Here is a 16,537-nt window from a genome sequence, read left to right on the forward strand (position 1 = left end):
AAAATAACCAAATGGGAATAACAAATAATATCAGATGGAAAATTCAAGGCAGTATATTACAAACATCATGTTAATCCAAAATTACTATAAAGCAGTCTTGCTCACTGATTTGAAAAAATAAAATGTTGGCATTGTGTGTTTTGCACAGTGAATATAGATACATATTTATTTGTTGTTTTTGAAATTCATTTTCATTCATTCATTTCGGATGTCTTGCTTATTTGTACATTTCACACATATGACATAGTTCAGATTACATGTATATGAGCTGAGTTTCTGAACAGGAAGGGATGGTGGATGGCGTGACACTGAGGCAAAATGGCTGCCAAGCAGCAGACAGTCAGAGGCCACAAAAGCAGGATTTTTTTTTTTAACAACAATTCGGACATTTCCTGCCTTATAAGATGTGCCAATGTGACCCATTGCTGGTTTGCAGAAACGTACAATGCCAAGATTTATTCAGGCGAATGGGTTGGAATTTGCAAAAGTTCCTCCAGTGGAGCCAGAGATATTTAAGGGATAGTGTAGTGCTATACCTATCGATTGTATAAAATAATGGATGTAGCTACTCACTCTTTGGTTTGTGAACTACCATTTTGAAGTCTTGTACAGCATATTGAGAGCTGTGGAGAAGAGAGGCTTGACTCTGACTCACTGCTTGTAGCGATGCCTCACAGACAGCCTGTCACTCAAGTGGCCCCGCCTTTAAATTTGTATAACTTTTAGTCTTAATTAATCATCAACAGGTCAGTTATATAAAAATCCACCCCCATACAGTTGTCATGAATGTTGAAATTAGCCCTAGAGAACAAAACCATTTTTGTAACAGGCTGTAAACATGTTTATTTCTGCTGTAACGCTGGGGATTTTAACCTGGGGGTCTATGGGGATTGATTCACCTCTGAAGTCAGCCTTAAGGGGCCATTCAGAGAAGTGAGTTTTTGGCACGTCAGCGTTGGCTTAATTTTTTAGCCCCGGAGGTTGCCGCTGGTTATCATCACAGTGTAAACAGTATAGAAAGGTCTCTGACAGTTGACACATATGATTGACAGTATGTTTTTGTGTGTGCAGAATGAGCAGGTGTATGCAGTTATTGTGGCATTAAAATAACGTATAATTGATATGAATCCATCAGAGAGACTTTTGTTGTTATAATCATCTTTGTCCGTGTGCGTATTCTTATAGGTATATATGCATATATGCATGGGTGTTTTGAATGCAGGTAGCCATATCTGGAGCATTGCTCTCTCTTCACAAAAAAAGAGACTCAGTAGAAGAAATTGTGAATGTGAGCAAAATGGAGAGAATAACTGCGACAGTGATTAAATGAAAGGAAAAGAGGGAGTAGATTAGCTCAGTCTGTCCTTAGAGAGTGTCTGAGAGAGAGAGGAGCTGCCAGCTCTCCCTTCATCTTCCCCTCCTCTCCCATCAAAGCTTCTCTGCTCTCATCTTGATCATACTCACCCTTAAAATCCCATGGTTTTTCTTTCTTCTCTTTCCCTCCCTCTCTTTCTCTTTCTGTCTCTCCACTTATTGTCAGTCCATGGACACAAATGTAGTTTTCCCTTTTTTTATGGCAAGAGGCAAAATCCCACTGCACAGTTTTTACACACACTAATCTCATTTCTTTTTGACTGCATGCTGTTGACAGTCTCTCTGTGTCGATGTGGGTTGTATTCCAATGTGTTGTCTCTTGATTGTTCGGCTTTGTTATGTTTTTCTCATATTTTACTGGATGACTCTGAATAGGAGGCCATGTTGACTAAAAAAACATACCCTGTGGTTGTAGCAGAGTTTGCAGGTCTTAGTGAAGATACTTTTTTTTCCAATAAGGCCATGATGGAAAATGCATATTTGTCATTAAACAAATCTACAACAAAATGTGTTGTTTGTGCATACCATCCAGACTGATCTGATGCCACTAAAGACAGGATGACTTAGTATGTCAGTGTCTCCCAAAATTGTTACTAAAGTTTGGTTAGCCATATAGGCACTAAAACAACTCAGAGGAAAGATCAAAAAATGACCACATTGTTAAAGTTTTGGGATCATCACTGTTGTGATTATATAAATAACCACATGGTCTTTTTTTTATATTTGACTCAGTAAAATTCTGGTTAAATAAATCTGTGTTTTTAAAAAAGTGTAAACTGTTAAGGCAGATGAGCATTATCTAGGAAACATTATATATATTTTTTTCATTTTACATGGGGATAAAAAAACTGTAATGCCAAATTATGTAAAATGTTTGCCAAATGAGTTAGTGTCTGTAAACGATCAGAAGAATAAACCATAATTTAGCTCTACTCCGTTTAAATAGGAAAACAATCTACGCTTTGAGCTGGCTACTGCAATCTACCTTGGGTATTTTGCTGGATCAGAGCCAACTATTGTAACGGATGCTGTGTGGACCCAGATGCAGTACACCGGTAAACTGGAGTAGTTGGTAATGACGTTTATTAAACCCAGCACAAATCAAACAGGCAGCAAGGAGAAGCAGTTCGCACAAAGTTACGTTCTTGGTCGGAACCCCAAACAAAGTCTATGGAGGGCTTAACGGCGATGCGAAGAGACGAAACTTGCACTCGGCGTGGGTGAGGAGGAAACCCCGTTGTCCGACGGCTTGACAGCACGTGTGGAGGTACCGTCGAGGAGATGGCGGAAGAGTGGTCGGGGACAGGCGGAGGTTTCGAAGCCAGAGGAGCAGTCCGAGAATGCAGCGGTACCAGTGGGGATTAAACAGCAGAATCGTCGGAGCCAGGCGGAGAAGTCTTTACCAGCGGAGCAGATCAGGAACGCCGAATCAGAACACGTGGTCTGGGACAGAAGGCAGGTAGGTTTTCCGGGGATCAGGCGAAGAGAGCAGGTCGGGGACAGGCAGGGTCGGCTTTGGAAGATCAGACAGGAAAACGCTGGAAAGTCTTGCATGTCACTGAAGAACAATCTGGCGATGAGTGTGTGTGTGGAGGAGGCTTATATCCTGGGTTGATTACTGATGAGCTGCAGCTGTGAGGTGAGAGAGCAGAGCAGGCAGAGTAGGTGGGTGTGGCCAGCAGGTAGAGTGAGCAGAGGGAGAGTGAGTGGAAAAATACTGGAGGGAGGAGAAGGCAGGGATCGTGACAGAACCCCAAGGGGACGGCCCATGGCGTCCCTAGCAACTCCCACCGGGCAGGGCGGCGGCGGGGGCCCGGAGGAGGGTCAGGAACTCGGAGACCCCAGACACTCCCCCGTCGTCCGAGAGGGCACCACCGGACTCGAGGCAGAACCCACGTCGTCATCCCGGGCGGCGTGGACACAGGAACAGGGGCGGAAGCAGAACCGGATCCCCACGTGCGAGGCGGGTCCGGAGGGTTGGTCGGGATGCCGCCGATGGAACTCTCCGCCGAGGTCGCCATCCAGGATCTGGCGCCGGGACCCAGGACCGCTCCTCCGGACCGTGCCCTCCCAATCAACGAGTATTGAAGGCCCCTCCCACGGGCGCAGAGCGCAGCAGGCGATGCACCGTATAGGCCGGGGTCCCATCTATGATGCGGGGAGGAGGAGGAGGTCGGGACGGAGGTTGCAGAGGGCTCTCTCGGAATGGCTTGAGTCGTGAGACGTGAAAGGTGGGGTGGACCCGCATGGTTCGGGCAGTCGAGGGCGGACCGCCACCGGGTTGATCACCTTGTCGATGGGGAACGGTCCGGCGAACTTGGGGCCAATTTCTTGGAGTCCTCCCATGCAGAAGGTCCCGGTCGACAGCCATACCTTCTGCCCCACCTGGTAGACGGGGCTCGAACGGCGACGGTTAGCAGCTGCAGCGTATCTTTCGGCGGACCCCAGCAGTGCGGACCTGGCCTGGGTCCAAGTCTGACGACAGCGACGGATGAAGGTCTCCACCGAAGGATAGGCAGTCTCTTTTTCTTGGTCCGGGAACAGGGGGGGTTGAAACCCATAAGCACACTGAAATGGGGACAGGCCAGTAGCTGAGCTGGTGAGAGGTGTTGTGGCGTATTCCACCCACAACAGTTGTGAGGACCAGGAGGCAGGGTGTTTAGAGGCCATACATCGGCACTGCCGTCTCATCTGCTGGTTCTTCTCTCTGTCTGACCGTTGGACTGAGGATGGTACCCGGAGGACAGGCTGGTGGAAGCACCCAGGAGACGGCAGAATTCCCTCCAAAATGATGAGGTGAACTGAGGACCCCGGTCCGAGACCACATCAGAAGGAAGGCCATGGAGTCGGAACACATGCTCCAGGAGCAACTCAGAAGTCTCTTTAGCAGCGGGAGTTTGGGCAGTGGCACGAAGTGAGCTTGCCATCTTACTGAACCGATCTACCACTGTCAGGATTGTGGTGTTGCCTCTGACAGTGGCAGACCAATTACAAAGTCCAAGGAGATGGGACCAGGGGCGATGAGGTACTGGTAGTGGCTGAAGATATCCGGCAGGAGCCCCGTGGAGTCTTGTTTTGGCTGCAGACTGGGCAGGCGTTGACAAAGCCAGTGATGTCTTCGGCCATGGTGGCCCACCAAAACCGCTGTTGCACCACCTCCTTGGTCCGGGCGATTCCTGGATGACAGGAGAGACGAGAACTGTGAGCCCACTGTAGGACCTCGGATCTTAGTCCTTGAGGAAACGAAGAGCAGTTCGGGAGGCATGAGCTGGGGCCGGCTGATCCTCCACTGCTGCCTTAACCCGTTCCTCAATCTCCCAGGTGAGGGGGCGGCCAGGAGACGAGAGGCAGGAACTATACTGTCCTGGTTGGAGGAGTCCTCTTCCCCAACCAGAAACTGACGGGACAGAGCGTCAGGTTTGATGTTCTGGAACCAGGTCGGTACGACAGGGTGAATGTGAATCTTGCAAAAAACAGGGCCCACCGGGCTTGACGGGAGTTGAGTCTCTTGGCTGAGCGGATGTACTCGAGGTTTTTATGATCTGTCCAGACGAGGAAGGGGGTTTTGGTTCCCTCTAACCAGTGCCTCCATTCCTCCAACGCCAATTTAACCGCCAACAGTTCGCGGTTGCCAATATCATAGTTTCTCTCAGCTGGAGAAAGCGCCGAGAGAAGAAGGCACAGGGATGAAGTTTCTGGTCCTCAGCGGAGGCGTTGAGAGAGGACAGCCCCCACCCCCAACATCGAGGCATCCACCTCACCACCATTGTCTTTCAGGGTCCGGGATCAGGAGGATGGGGGCGAACTGAAGCGTCGTTGAGGAGTTAGAGCCTCCTCTGCTGCCGGGGACCATCGGAAGGGATCTTGCAGGAGGTGAGAGCCGTGAGAGGTGCCGCCACCGCACTGTAACCCGGATGAATCGCCTGTAGAAATTAGCGAAGCCCAGGAAGCGTTGCAGCTGCTTGGGAGTCAGGAGCGGCCATGAGGTAACCGCTGAAACTTTGGCAGGGTCCATCTCCATATGATTATGGCCGATGATGTAGCCCAGGAAGGATACACAGATGAGGCATGGAACTCGCATTTCTCTGCCTTTGACGAAGAGAGAGTTCTTTAGCAGGCGTTGCAGGACAGTCTGGGACGTGGTATACGTTCACTTGCTGCGGGCGGGAGAAGATCAATATATCATCCAGGTACACGAACACGTATTTGTTAAGCAAGTCTCTGAGCACGTCATTGATGAGGGCCTGGAACACGGCTGGAGCATTGGTTAGCCCGAAAGGCATCACCAAGTATTCGTAGTGTCCTGTAGGCGTGTTGAAAGCCGTCTTCCATTCGTCCCCCTCCCGGATCCGGACCAGGTGGTAGGCGTTGCGAAGATCCAGTTTAGTATAGATGGTGGACCCTTGGAGCAGTTCAAAGGCTGAAGCCATGAGAGGCAGGGGGTAGCGGTTCTTGATGGTGATGTCATTAAGACCCGATAATCAATGCAGGGCCTCAGGGAACCATCCTTTTTACCAACGAAGAAAACCCGCGCCGAGCGGAGACGAGGGAAGGGGCGAATGATGCCGGATGCCAGGGCGTCCTTAATGTACATGTCCATCGCCTCCCTCTCAGGTGCAGACAGGGAGTAAAGGCGCCTCTTAGGGCGGAACAGAGCCGGGAAGGAGGTCAATGGGGCAGTCGAGGGGTCGATGTGGAGGCAGTGGCGTGGCCTTTGTCTTGTTGAACACCTCCCGGAAGTCATGATATTCAGGAGGTACCGTGGAGATCTGGAGTAGAGCAGGAACTGGCAGGTGACATGGGCGGACAGTCTGTTGAAGGCAAATCTGGTGACAGGAGGGGCTCCAACCCAAAATGGACCCGTGGACCAGTCAATGTGGGATTATGGCGCAGCCAGGGATAACCAAGGATCAGGGGGAGGTTAGGAGATCTCAACACAAAAAAGCTGATGGTCTCGAGATGCGTGCCCGACAGGAGCATGGAGATGGGCGTGGTCTGGTGGGTGACTCTTCCCAGGAGGTGACCGTCTAATGCGCTGGCCGGAATGGGACGGGGCAGAGGATCCAGCTCGATCTCCAGCTGCCGGGCGAAGTTCCTCATCGATGAGATTAACATCGGCTCCAGAGTTCTATAAAGGTGGCGGTGTGGGACCCCTCTGCCAACAGAAGCTGGACGTGAAACAGTGGTCTTTGATTGGGGACAGAGTTCAGTGATTGGCTCAGCAGGATGCCCCGCTTACCGCTGAGCCCTCCCTTTTGCTGGACACCGTGATACAAAATGGCCGGCCTGGCCACAGTAGAGGCAAAGATTACCTCGGCGCCGCCTCTCGTTCCTCGGGGACAGACCAGTCGCGACCCACCTGCATCGGCTCCGCTCCGGGTGGCATCGGAATGAGGACCAGGAGTAGCAGGCGGCCCATTCCGACGGATGGAGGTCCGAAGATCAGTTCCTCAACCGCTGTTGCTCTCTCCTTCTGGCCTGAATTGCCTGTCCAATCTTGAAGTTAGTTCAATGAGCCCATCCAAAGAACTGGGAAGGTCGAGCAGAGACCAACTCGTCTTTAATGTGCGGGCCAGCCCATGGAGGAAGGCGTCACACTGAGCTGCCATGTTCCAATCGCTCAGCCGGGCCCGGGTTCTGAAGTCTATGGCGAAGTCGGCTACCCTCCGGTTCCCCTGTCTTTGGCTCAGGAGACCCCCAGTGGGCGTCAGGTCCTGCTGAACGGGTCCGAAAACCTTCAGTAGCTCCTCCGAAGGTCTGGAAGGAGGCGCAAGCAGGCGTGCCTCTCTCCCACTCCGCTGTCCCCCATAAACGCGTGCCCTGCCGGGTGAGGTGGTTTATGGTGAAGGCGATTCTGGCTCCTCTGTATGGCGAAGGTTTGGGGCTGCAGGGCAAACAGGATTGAACAGTTAAGTCAAAAATGGATTACAGCCCTCAGGATCCCGCGATTGCCGTTCTGGAACCCCACTCCGGGTTCAGATACCGGACCAGGCGTTGGCATCTGTGGTGGAGCAGGAGGCGGAGCCAGTGGCGGCGGCGTGCTGGGTCAGTGAGGAAGCCATCTGCTGCACTTGGGTGGCTAACAGAGTTAGCGCTTGTTCCAGCGCCCGAAGCCGATTGGCGAGCCTCAGCTGCGTTGGAGGTGAGCTGAGCTTCATGCTGCTGTAGCATCCCCTCAACGCCGGGCAAGAGGCGGGAATGGAGAGCGGCGTTATCTGCTGGGTCCATGTTTGGCCAGATTGTACTGTAAACGGATGCTGTGTGGACCCAGATGCAGTACAGTAAACTGGAGTAGTTGGTAATGACGCGTTTATTAAACCCAGCACAAATCAAACAGGCAGCAAGGAGAAGCAGTTCGGCACAAAGTTCGTTCTTCGGGTCGGAACCCCAAACAAAGTCTATGGAGGGCGAACGATGCGAAGAGACGAAGCTTTCTGCACTCGGCGTGGGTGAGGAGGAAACCCCGTTGTCCGACGGCTTGACAGCACGTGTGGAGGTACCGTCGAGGAGATGGCGGAAGAGTGGTCGGGGACAGGCGGAGGTTTCGAAGCCAGAGGAGCAGTCCGAGAATGCAGCGGTACCAGTGGGGATTAAACAGCAGAATCGTCGGAGCCAGGCGGAGAAGTCTTTACCAGCGGAGCAGATCAGGAACGCCGAATCAGAACACGTGGTCTGGGACAGAAGGCAGGTAGGTTTTCCGGGGATCAGGCGAAGAGAGCAGGTCGGGGACAGGCAGGGTCGGCTTTGGAAGATCAGACAGGAAAACGCTGGAAAGTCTTGCATGTCACTGAAGAACAATCTGGCGATGAGTGTGTGTGTGGAGGAGGCTTATATCCTGGGTTGATTACTGATGAGCTGCAGCTGTGAGGTGAGAGAGCAGAGCAGGCAGAGTAGGTGGGTGTGGCCAGCAGGTAGAGTGAGCAGAGGGAGAGTGAGTGGAAAAATACTGGAGGGAGGAGAAGGCAGGGATCGTGACAACTATTTTGTCTTGTCTTTACTCACCACGACATAATGAGCAGAGATTTTGCCGTAATTATTGATGTCAACATTTTTTCATTTGCTTTGTCATTACAATTTAGACATGAAATAAAAGGACATTAACAAAGACAAAATTAACAGAGGCTGAAACCAACAACATTTTCCTTGTCTCTTCTGATTGGCTGGCAGGTATGTGTTATAAAGTTGTACCGTATCGAAAAACATCCTGGTTTTATCATGGCAAAGACTAACTGTTAACTGCACTTGACACATTTTCTACTTTACAGCCTGGCTGTCTGTCCTAAGGTTTCATCATCTGGATTTTCATCATGTCTCATCACACTTCACTTTGACATATGCAATGTAACAACCTTTTTATGACCTTTGTGTTTTTCTCAAAAGATATGGAGCTCTGGGAGTCACTGCTGAGACTTTAAGGGCCACTGAAACTTAAAGGGAACATGAAAAGGCTCATATCCAGCGAGTTTCTTTGCCTCTTTTTCAGTTAAATCGTGACTTGACCAAAATTTTTTTTACTTTTCAACCCACCAACATCTCTTCCATTTATCCACCTGCTGCCTATTTATCTGTTTGTGCTGAATGAAAAAGAAATACCAGAGCTACATTACCACAAGTAAGCAATGTGCAATGAAAAAAGGTCAAGCCATCCGCACACATATCTTCATTCCATAAACACAGTTTCATGGACCTTGGTGAGTTAAACCACATTATGTTTGTCGAAGAAAAACTGGGAGCTTTCTGCACAGTCTAAACTACTCATAGTGACTGTTATCAAAGGACAAAGATTCAGTGCTAGACCTTGATCTGAATATTATTTGTTTACAAAGGATGCAAGATTCTGTTGCTCCTATCTTATCAAAAGAAAATAAATTAAGAGCCATTTGCTCTGAGCTACAAGTAAGTGAGAATGATTCATTAATGTAGTGCATTATAAAACATTTTGCACAGTGCTGACTAAAACCATTCAAGATACTTTGCCAATTTCAACCAGCAATAAATCACCACAATGTTGGTATTATGTTTGAATTTGTTTAAAAAAAGAAAACTGAGATCAAACAGTAAAACTAAGCAACACTGACCGAAGAACAACCGAAATTCTGTTGCTGCATTGCCTGTTTCTTGCCTTACATATGTTAGCTTACCATTTAACTGTAATTCGAGATTGTTTGTAACCAGCTGGCCACCATATTGTTTCCTGTGTTAAAACCGACAAGCTTGCATTATGTCACCTACCAGTGGGAGCATTTATTGGTCTGGTACAGTGCATGTTGGTAGTTGTCAGTTTCCTACCTCTTGAACAAAAGCAAATACCACAGCCAATTTCTCTATGGTCATACAGCACCAAGTATTTGCATCTATCTACTGCATGGACAGCCTAATTTTATCAAAGGACCATCTTTCTAGCAGAAAAATCTGTCTGTAAAGTCAAAGTGAATTCAGAGATTTGTTTCAAAACACATTAAAAATGTTGGAAGCTGATTGTTGAAAACATGTTACAAAGACCCTTTACTATATAGTACTGAATTGTGAAGTTAGATGGTTAACAGTTTTTCACCATTTACCTGTTTTAAGATTTTTTGAGTGGGCCTTAAACCATAGCTGGATGACACACTGGAGCTATACTCAGCAATGTAGCCCCTGACGATGTAGCAGTATAAAAACGAGAAGCATCATTATCATAGTCCCGCCATTGGACATGGCCTCCGCTCCTCCAGCGGACACGCCCCCTGCATAGAATAGAAAAAGATTTAATGTAGGAATTATATAAGTATGACAGAAACTACATCAATCTAAAAAGGTGAAGGACTAAAACTCTAAATGTTTTTTAAAGTCCGTTAAGTTGGATGACCTTGTATATAACGTAAAGTATTCCAAATAACAGGTGCTAAAAACAGCCACTCCCCTGTTAGTTGCTGTACTGTACAATCCAGAAATATACCCAGACACTTAACCTTTTAGCACTACTTGAAAGGTAATTACCAAAGTTTTATTCTTAACTCTAGACTCCACTAGTAGATAATGGAGAGAGGCCAAAATTGAGGTAATGTGCCCCCTGTGCTTTTCTCTTTGTTAGAGGATGAGCTGCAGTGTTTTGAACCAGCTGAAGGCGAGCTGCAGCTCCTTGGCACAGGCAAGCATACAGAGAATTACAGTAATCTAAGAGTGAAGACACAAAAGCGTGGATTAATTTCTCAACACTTTAAAGGAGGGGATATGTCTCATCCTGGAATTATTTCTTAACAGGAAAAAGCATGGCTAAACAAGTTTGTTAATATGTGAGAAAGAAGTCAGACAGGAGTTACAACAAGAAGTAAAAGGGAAAGCAGGAAAAAGTCTGCCAGGTCTGATGTTATGTTTCTCCATTTTATTGCATTATTTTTGGCAACTGTCCTTTTGCACCATTTACAGTGGAGAAAAAAACATGGAAATATGCTTTGAGCGCTAAGACAGTAGTATGATGAGCTGAGGTTCACAGGGCGAAAGAACGTAGTGACAGATTTCAACTTGAACTGCAGCTTTACTGACAGGCACATCATAAGCTCAGCAATGAACCCACCTTTGTTTTCACATTGAGAATGTCACCAACTGTCACACAACATCACTCTAATCTGACTGGATTTGTTGGTATGATTAATTGTGTAACAACAGGGCCAATGTGAAAACAATGGCTTTATTATGGAACACAGTGAGGAGCACATTAACACTATTAATAATGGAAGCACACACATAACATGAGACTTATGTCCATTAATCCTTTTTTACAGTGTATGCTGGGAGGCTTCCCAACATAGTTACGCTCCTGTGGTGCAACAATAAGAGAGGTAGAAGGTGGCTCTATGTTAAAAAATAGTAACAAAGGAATAAACTCTGTCAGCTTCATAGAGAGCATATTTTTGTAGTAACCAAGCCTGACCCAGTTATTCTGTGTGTTATGTCCGACCTGACCTGAACCAACACAGTTCATATAGGTTGAAGCACTGAGTCTGCTACCCTGTCATACAATTGTTGTTAACAAGAAATAGCAGCCTATGTTTTGCTTTTATGCATTGTCACTTAAGTAAAAAACCCTGCCTGCAACCAGTATTTTTCAAAGGATCCATTTGAAAGATGGAGAGTTGCAGAGCTGGACAACATGTGATCCACCACATATCCTGCCAACAGGCATCACTAGTTCTTTGTCGCTTGTAGCCTGCAGTTGTCCAAGACTGAAAGACAGTTTCAGTTATTTGGCCATTGGAAAGCCACAGCCATCCTTCACAGCCACAGAGGGCTTATGTTTTGTGGGATGATTAATTGATTGATTGTGTAAGAGCCACTTGATAACATATTTTATGCTTGGTTAAAGTGTTTGGGTTGGTTTATTACATATGATAGAGGTTCTGATTTATTTAGATTTATATAACAGTTTCTGTGTGGTTTGAGTGGTAGACATGTTTATATTTATATTACCAATAATGTTTCTATTATATTGAAGGCTAACCTGTGTACCACAGTTATGGTTTAGTGCGCATGACAAATGCGGATAGGATGACGTCATGCTTAGAAAGAGCAAGAAGTCTGCATGGGTGTGGTTTGAAATAAGTTTTTGACCATGCGTCACCGTACACTATTTTACTTTATAGTGTGGAACGTGACTTTAGGACATCAAGTCAGTAGTGGACTGAACTAGATGTGACTTTGGATGGACTTAGCCTGCTGTGCTTTTTGTGTTTTTTTTCTGCTTTCTAAGTAAACCTTGTTGAAGATTTACACAGAGGAGCTGGGACACGAGTCAAAACTGATGCACCTTGCAGACGTGGTGGCCCAGGAACTGTGGTACATTGAAACAGCCACTATAGATTGTTCGATTTCAAATCAGGAGTAGGATGACAGCAAAAATGAGGTTATAAAAACGTATTTGTCTTGGGGTAACTATAATGTTTTTTTCACTGAAATTTCATTGGGACGTTGCTACATCAGTCATTGGTGGATTAAGTAATATTCTTACACAAAACAGTCCTGAAACATGTCTGTCCATCCCCTGATTCTAAATTGAAATGTAAGTTAATGACCATTACCTTGTTCAGAGGTAGAGGAGCGAGAGCTCATAAAAGGTGTTGAAATTCAGTAACTGGAACTAATTCCTCCTTTTCCTGTGACAAGTGCGCTTTACAAATCTTTGTACTATGCATGACGACTGATATCCAATTGTTATTCCATTTCATTAATTCAGGGGAAAATTAGTTCATTGCACGCGTTGCTTCATGGATTGTGAGACTACAGTATATCTGAGTGTGTGTACGTGTGTGTGCACACCTAATTTCATGCAGTCGTGTGTGTAGGGACATAATGTACTACATGCATATTATGTCCCCATGTATTTGATAAAAAATTATTTGCTCAGCTACTGGAAAGGAGAATGGGACAGTGGCTAGGTCAAAACTCACCTTTTACCTTAAAAAAAACTTAGAAGAAGAAAAGGTACCTAAGATTGATCCAGGTGTGGCTCCTCACAAGATTTTTTTTTTTTTTTTTTCGTTTTTAGCTGCAATCTACTTTTTCAGGTTGGGCCTAAACTCAGCTGCTACTTTTTAGATCTAATGTCCAGCTGCAGGTCTAATTTTTTCTGTGGCATTGATGTGCTCTTTATTTATGTTACAGACATTATGATCATATTGTGTTGAGACAACCTTATCATCAGTGGCATGTTTGTAGAGTTTCACCATATAAATATGGTAACTTTCAGGATGGAGGTGAAGTTCTGTGGTTATTTCTACCATAATTTGTATATATTATGTTGACTCAACATTGTTTTAACTGTCCAGTCTGTTAACTAAACAAAAGGTGTTGGGAATGTTGGGAATTGATTGTAAAATAAGCGCAGGCTAAAAGTGGTGAGTATTTATCACCAAAGATGTCACCACAATCGAGAAAACAAGAAACTCACATGAAATGTCACTTTGATTCATTGTCAGTGAGATTTAAATTGCATCTGTCAAGGCTCTAAGCCAATTGAACTGCATCTCTAATAATTCATTGCACACACACACACTCACACACACACACACACACACACACACCTTCGAGATTCTCTCATAGATTTAGCTGCAGTGAAACTGATGGTTTTCTGCCTTTGGCGGGTGTTGAGTGTGCATGTTGGAGGAAATCTCAGGGATGCTTTGTTCACAAGAAGCACCACGTCTTTGGCTAATACACACACACGCATGCTTGCACACACACACGCAGGCAGACAGGCATGCTGAGGCTGAGATGATTTATAGCCAGCCATGTCTAATGGATTGCTTTGGCACTTGAGAAATTATGAAAAGAAATTAATTAGCCTTTCGTGACCCTGCTGTCCATCTGCCTCTCTCTCTCTCTCTTTAACTTTCTCTCTCACACACACACACACACACACACACACACACACGCACACACACGCACACACACACGCACACACATGCACACACAAAGCTTAAAACACACACACAGTGACCCAGGCACTTGGCTGCTCATTTTGGATGTAATTACGCTCTAAATGGGTTGTGCTAATCTGTCATAGATTTGCGTCACTAAATTTATGAAAATACCTATTTGTGTCAAATCATCACAACACCGTAACATTTTGAATGACCTGACCATCATTACAAAATGAGTAATGAAATATTTATTATTCAAGATTCAGTGTTGAAATAACAACTAAATGATGAACATATATTATCTGTACTGTTTATGTTGAAGTCTTTAGTCAAATCTGCCAAATAATGTAGATATATTTTTTTTCCATTAGTGTATAATGACCCAAAAATAAGCTTGTGTTTTCGTTACCTTAAATTGAGCCATTTTGATCTACGTACAGAGGGGGTCCTCACCCAGGGAGTCCACCATGTTGTTTCTCTAGATTTGGCCACATTTACACATTTTTGCATCGACCACCATCACTCTCCTGCAGACTTGACAATTAGGAGAAGTTTCAGGTCTGCAACCCCCTGCTAGATGTCACTGAATCCTACACACTGGGCATTAATACAAGAAATATAAGCATTTATTGTTATTTTATAATTGCTGCATTTTAAGTGATACAATAGGCAATGAAAAAAATGTGAAGTAGAATTTAGATATTAAAAAAACTAGAAAAATGTGTTGCCACATGTATGTAATAAAAACAGACAAGGCAACAAAACGAAAGGAAAATTTATATTAAAGATTATAAGACTTTTCAACTTCAGTGAAGAAGGTAAACTTGTGGATGCCGATGTGAAAGAAACAAACAGGGATTGAACAGCAGCTTAGTTCCCCCTCAGTGAGGATTTTGGTGAATAGCTATTATTTTCTGTCTCTCTTCTGGCTGAATTCACTTGGAGAGTAGCAGGCTCAACTCAGCTGTGGAGTTACTCAGTCTCGTGTCCTTCTACCTCTCAGTTTGTCCTTAACAGGAACAGGATGTACTGTAAAAGGGACAATTCATTAAAGATTTTACTTTTGTGTCCCCAAAAGCAGAAGAATCAAGACACACAATGAGATAAAACAACACATTCTGCTTTGCATTTTTGGCAAGTGTTGAGCTCAGACATTAGACATTACCACTGAATTATTTTGTGGTTTCCTGCTCACTAAGCTCTGACAATAGAGAAGAGTTCGTGAGAGTTATGCTGAAGGAGCCGTGATAAGTCTGAATAAAGTCTACACTTAAGATCCAGAGACACTAGCACACTAGCTTCTCACAGCCAGGCGATGTTTGCCCAGGTATGTGTACAAGCACATAATTCTGTATTTGGCTTAGCCCCCTGCTGTTTATCCTGACATTTGACAAAAAAAAAAAAAACCATCTCTTCTTTGAGAAGAGCTGTGTGACTACAACCAGGAGAATTTCTTTCTCCCTGAGTGACAGATAAGCAAGATGGCAAGGACTGTGGGTGTTTTTTTTTCCCAAAAGTGAGCTAAAAAGTCACATATTTTTTAGAATTATATTGTCTGAATGTGGGCTGACATAATGACATGACATGACAAGACTTTCTCCCATAAGCTTACACAAAGAGACATTTGGAAATCAGTGAAAATTGTTTGGAGCATCACAACCCCCACAAAATCGTTCGTTTTAATTTTAGGATTGGATCCATATAATCATTTAAATTAGCGAAGGGAAAAACCAGAAGTTAGACGCCCAGCTGCTGTAAGTTAGTCATTTGGCTGCTGTAAGTCTTTACCACTATGCGCACCATGATACGTAAGATTGGGTTAATTTCATACTGACTTTATCAACCTTTTTTGGCTCCATGATAAGCAACTTTTATAGGAGTGAACAGGGCCAGGCCTCCAATACTATACCCAGTTCTCTTTATACATCAATTGTTCATATCTACAAAGGGAGTTGTGTCTCATGTACTTCTTAGTGACAGTTTCAGCAAATATGACACAAAAGTTATTATCATAAAAATTAACAACTGTAGCTTTAAGGCCGATGTAGGCTTGAAAAGGAGAGTCGAGCAGAGGGGTATTCCCTTGGTTGCAATCTGCAGCCTCACTGCAAGATGCCACTCAAGCCTACACACTGCTCCTTTAAATTGTGATGACATGGCAACATTGTTTTCATAACTTGTTTCCACTACCCCAAGAGGCCAAAAACATCTTGCAGGTTTAAGTCACACTCATTACAATGTAGGTTACTGATTCCATACATCTTAAATGTTAGAACACAGTATGCAGAAATATTCTTTTTTTTATCATAAATTTGATTAGTTCTACATTGCAAATAAACACTTATCTTGCGAGTGGAGCTCTTGAGTTGAAGTGTGAGACTGATTAAGAGAGAAATGGAGAGAGTGAGGTCAGTTTAAACAAAAAGGAAGCATGACAGATAAATCAAAGAATGACAACGACGGATTGAGGGGGTGAGTCAGCGGGAGGGACAAAGAGAGACAGAGGGAGGGTGAGAAACATAGAGGGATTTTTAGCCACTCTGTGTGCGGATTAGAGAGGAATGCTGAGGTCTGACACACCAGAGTGTGATCTTTCTCTGGCTTAGTGTCACTTTTCTGTCCTCTGCTTCCTCTGGTCTTTTCTGCAGGTACACTTGAGCTACCAGCCCATATTAGTTCACTCCTGTCACATCACTCACCTGCTTCACCGCTTGCCGTACACAAAGCTCTCATACGGAGATGTTCAGTGGGTGGTACAGTTGGCG

At 45.3% G+C, this 16,537-nt stretch overlaps 1 protein-coding gene across 1 annotated transcript in view; it reads left to right on the forward strand.

Moving 5' to 3' along the window:
• Positions 1–16,537, forward strand: part of LOC121945359 (uncharacterized) — a 49,031-nt gene that overhangs the window by 22,201 nt on the left and 10,293 nt on the right. The gene's annotated exons all lie outside the window — the stretch shown is intronic.

This window comes from Plectropomus leopardus, chromosome 1 (genome assembly GCF_026936395.1).
Source record: "Plectropomus leopardus strain MGB_pleo_1.0 chromosome 1, ASM2693639v1, whole genome shotgun sequence".
NCBI classification, from domain to species: Eukaryota; Metazoa; Chordata; class Actinopteri; order Perciformes; family Serranidae; genus Plectropomus; species Plectropomus leopardus.